General features: G+C 48.3%; 1 pseudogene; it reads left to right on the top strand.

Annotated features, from left to right (window-relative positions):
• The first annotated feature begins 3,868 nt into the window (after positions 1–3,868).
• On the top strand, positions 3,869–4,539 carry LOC119810802 (annotated as a pseudogene).
• The last annotated feature ends 450 nt before the right edge of the window (positions 4,540–4,989 follow it).

Genomic DNA, 4,989 nt, shown 5'->3' with positions numbered 1-4,989 from the left:
TAACTTAGACATGGGTGCTTTTCCTGAATATATTTATAAATTCCGCATGCATATTTCATGCCTGCAGAACCCAGAAGAAGGCATCAGTTCCCCTAGAACTGGAGTTGTGAACCACCATGTGGGCGTGGGAACAAGTGCTCTTAACTGGTGAGCCAGTTCTCCAGCTTGTATAATTATTGTTGTTGTTTGTTGTTACTTTGGCTTTTCCATCTCACCAGTGGATTCTATGTGTCCCACTTCATGGTCCCCATACACAATAGGTGTCAAAAAGCATTACTTCAAGGAGTATATGCCTGTGATACCATTCTCACGGGGTGATATGGGTGCAGAAGATAGCACTATGGCTGTGTGTGTAGGGGATGGGATGGGGATGGGATGGGGATGGGGTGTGGATGTGATGGGATGGGGATGGGGTGTGGATGTGATGGGATGGGGATGGGGTGTGGATGTGATGGGATGGGGATGGGGTGTGGATGTGATGGATGTGGATGTGATGGGATGTGAATGGGATGTGGATGGGGATGGGATGGGGATGGGATGGGGTGAGGTGTGGATGTGGATGTGATGGGATGGGATGTGGATGGGATGGGAATGGGATGGGATGGGGATGTGGATGGGATGTGGATGTGATGTGATGGGGATGGGATGGGGTGGGTGTGGATGTGATGGGGATGGGATGTGATGTGATGGGGATGGGATGTGATGTGATGGGGATGGGATGGGAATGGGATGGGGATGGGATGGGGTGAGGTGTGGATGTGGATGTCATAGGGATGAGATGTGTATGTGATGGGGATGGGATGTGGATGTGATGGGATGGGGATGGGATGGGAATGGGATGGGATGGGATGGGGATGTGGATGGGATGTGGATGTGATGTGATGGGGATGGGATGGGGTGGGTGTGGATGTGATGGGAATGGGATGGGGATGTAAATGGGATGTGGATGTGGATGGGGATGGGATGGGGATGGGATGGGGTGGGGTGTGGAGGGCTAGTGTTCCTTTGCGGAGTCTTTGAAGGAAGAGATGGGACATAAAGTACAGTGAAGGACCTTTCTCCAGTTTTGCCACTGACTCTCAATATGGCTTTTGGAAGTGGGTCCCTGTATTGGTTTCATTCTCTGTAAGGATAAAGGCCTCAGAGACAGTAAATATGGCTCCATAAAAGTGGGCACTGTCTCTTTTTCTTCCATATATTTTCCCAAGTCCCTTGCACGTCCATGATGCTTTCTGATCATTTGCGTGATAGATGGATGCAGGTGAACAAGTAAACAAATGAATGGACAGGCATGTCCTGTGCCTCTTATTCTGCCACATGCAATGAAGGGCATTATTAGGTTTTTAGGTGCAGTAAAGTTTCTCTCAGTTTAGATGCATTTTTATTAATGTGGCTACACCAGATGCTGGCAGACACTCGGTGTGGCTGCCAGAGAGGAAAGCTGTGGGCTAGCTCTGGGATAGGAATTTCTGAGTTCACTGGGGAAGCCAGCCCTGCCAGTGCTTGTTTGGTGAACTCTCGTTTCAGAGGGAACTCTGAACCAGCATGCCCAAGAGGGTGGGCTGGCCACACTCTCTCCTGCAGGTAAATGCAGCTTGGTCTACCACAGCTCTGTTTTCCTTCATCGTCTTGTATTTATCATGAAATCATCTTGCTGTGAGGGGCCTCAAGGCCTGGGCTTTCTGTAAGGAAATGGGAACAATTAATGAGCTTATCTGATGAAAAGTAATGCCACTAATGATTTATTAATTATCATGTGACTTATCTTTCTGCTTCTTATTAATCAAAGATGTCGTGTAACTCTGGAACTCCACATGAGGGAGAACAGACTAGATGCAGCCCTGTGTGTGTGGATGTGGGCTGGAGCCAGGTGTCCCTAGCTTCTCCTGAACCTGCTCCAGCCTGTTGCAGCCTGTGGGGTAAATCTCCTTGGGCTGCAGACAGGGAAATGAGAGACGCAAAGGAGATACCATGTTGGACTGTACGCCGTGTGCCAGGAATTGTTCAGAGTACTCCGTGGCCTCTTCTGAGAACCACAGAACAGCTGTTGCTGTTTTAAAATCTTACACGAGGAAACTGAGGCTCGGAAACACTAGGATAGGTTGCCCAAGCAATGAAGTTAGAAGGGCTGGGATTTGTGCCCAGGTGTGTCTGAGGCAGAGGTGGAAGCCTTTTAAGGAAGGCTTCAATTAAATCAGAAGAAGAGTGAGGTAGTACCCTGGGCGGAGCTAAACTGAGGTCCAGAAGGTGTATTAATGTCACAAGAGAAGGAGAAGGGTCACATTTCTATCCTTGGTCCTCAAGACTTTCAATATCTCACGAGTGACACAAGATTCATACCTACGATACAGGGCATACCTGCCTGAGTGATTACTCTTCTCAGGGTTCAGGCTTGTTCCCAGGCCTATACTTCTCAGATCCAGGGGCTACTTCATTAGTGGCACGGGCGTATAGATTGGAAAAGATTCTATAGATGGAATACTGGTGTCCTGGCTAGTTTTAAGTCAGCCTGACACAAGCTTGACTCATCTGAAAGGAGGGAATCTCAATTGAGAGAATGCCTCCATAAAACCCAGCTGTAGGGCATTTTCTTAGTGATTGATGTGGGGAGCGCTCAGCCCATTGTGGGTAGTGCTATCCCTGGGCTGCTGGTCCTGGGTTCTATAAGAAAGCAGGGTGACCAAGCCATGGGGAGCAAGTCAGTAAGCAGCACCCCTCCATGGCCTCTGCATCAGCTCCCATCTTCAGGTTCCTGCTGTGTTCCTGTTCAGACTTCCTTCAATGAGGGACTCCAATGTGGAAGTGTAAACCAAATAAACTGTTCCCTCCCAACTTGCTTTTGGTCATGGTATTTCATGAGAGCAATATAAACCCTAGCTAAGACAGGCTGGTACCTGGATAGTGGGTTATTGCTGTGACAGTCCTGACTACATTGTTTTGGGGAGGGTTGTGGAAGAACTTTGGAACTTTGGGCTAAAAACACATTGAGTGTTGAAAGCTCAGTAGGATGTTCTGTGGGAGCTTGGAAGATAAGGATGTTGATAGCTATTCAGACAATGGAGGCCTGGCTTGTGGAGTTTCAGGGGGAAGCAAAGACTTTATCGGGCCTTTTGTGTGAGGAATGTGTGGTTTCTGGTCAGTTGGAGCTGAAGAATTAACTGTGTGTGATTCACAAGAGACCAGAACCTCTAAAATCAAACCCCTGATTTGTGGGACAATGGATGCTGGTCAGCTGGGGCTGAACAATTGACTGTGATTAAGAAGAAGCCAGCATCATTGAGGTCAAATCTTTTGGGAATTGTTCCCTAAGAGTCAGCAAGACACCAGGTGGTGTCTTGTGCTGGCAGCCAAACATGGTAGTGTAAGAGTCACCCAGTGGTGCTTGGTTTGAAGGCGTGAGGGGTCATGGAGAGCATCTGAGTCCCGGCACTGTGTGGCAGGACCGGAGTCTCTGAAAAGAGGCAGGAGGGGCTGTTGGTGAAAGTGCAGCCCGGGTGAAGCACGAAGCCCCATCATTTTGGAGATGCCAGTATCGTGGGATGACCACTGAGAAGAGCAGCAATGGAGCTGAGGAGCAAGCTGGAACCTAGAAGACACGCTCTGTGTGTGCTGCGGAGGGCAGAATCAGAGAAGTGACCTACACCCTTTGGAGAAGCCCAGAAGGTGGTGAGTGAACCCCAAATAATTGGACATAGAGTTATTTACAAGTCTGGAGTCTTGTTCTGCTTTGTTCAGCTTGTGATTGTGCCCTGGTACTTCCCTCTCGGAGTAAGAAACTCTTTAACTTGGGGTTTTTGTCTCGCGTTTTCTCCACTGCAACTTAAAGCCCAGTTTCAAGGCGGTCCCCTGGCTAAGCTTCGTCTTCGCCATGGCCCTCAATGATGCAGATGTACAGAAGCAGATTAAGCACATGGTGGCTTTCATCGAACGAGAAGCCAATATGAAAGAAGAAATTAATGCAAAGGCAGAAGAGGAGTTCAGCATTGAGAAATGTCGTCTTGTGCAAACCCAAAGGCTGAAGATTATGGAATACTATGAGAAGAAAGACTGAGCAGCAGAAGAAAATTCAAATGTACAATCTGATGAATCAAGCAAGACTCAAAGTCCTCAGAGCAAGGGATGACTTCACCACTGATCTGCTAAATGAGGCAAAACAGAGACTCAGCAAGGTGGCAAAAGATACAACTGGATACCAAGTGCTGTGGAACAGACTGGTCCTCCAGGGCTTGTGCCAGCTGTTGGAGCCTCGTATGATTGTGCGTTGCAGAAAACAAGATTTCCCTTCGGTGAAGGCTTCAGTACAAAAAGCAATTTCTATGTATAAAATTGCCACCAAAAAAAGATGTTGATGTCCAAATTGACCAGGAGGCTTATCTGCCTGAGGAAATAGCTCGTGGAGTTGAAATCTATGATGGGGATTACAAGACAAAGGTTTCCAACACCCTGGAAAGCCAGCTGGATCTCATAGCTCAACAGATGATGCCGGAGGTCTGGGGAGCTTTGTTTGGGGCAAATGCCAGTAGGAAGTTTCAGGACTGAGCCTGGGGAGGTGCAGTTCATCCGAGGCTGTACTCCTGGAGGAGCAGATATCTGTGTGGCTCCTCTTTCTGTTCTAATACTGGCAATCAGTGGAAACCCTCTGCAGCTAGTGCCCAGTGTCAACAGAAGAGTGGGCCACTTGGTGTGGGCAGGATCCCAGCCCCAGCTCATCTGACACCACAACTGTGCGCTGGTCCTGCAGCAGGACTGGAGGGGTCAGAGAGTCCTGCACATCCCTCACTGAGGACCCATTCTCCCTGCTCCTAGTCTAGACTAGAGTGGGTTGTGCATGTTGTCCCCTGCATTGGGTGTCAAGCACACGTGGGGCTTGCATTCCTCCAGCAATGCTAGCTTCACTGTTACTGTTTGGGTCTACTTTTCCTTATCTGTAAACGTGATTTAAAATCTAAGCCACAAATATTCTTGATTTATTAAAACAAAAAGTTTATG

Source organism: Arvicola amphibius, chromosome 3 (assembly GCF_903992535.2).
Source record: "Arvicola amphibius chromosome 3, mArvAmp1.2, whole genome shotgun sequence".
Lineage (NCBI taxonomy): Eukaryota > Metazoa > Chordata > Mammalia > Rodentia > Cricetidae > Arvicola > Arvicola amphibius.
This window is presented reverse-complemented; position numbering and strand designations above follow the sequence as displayed.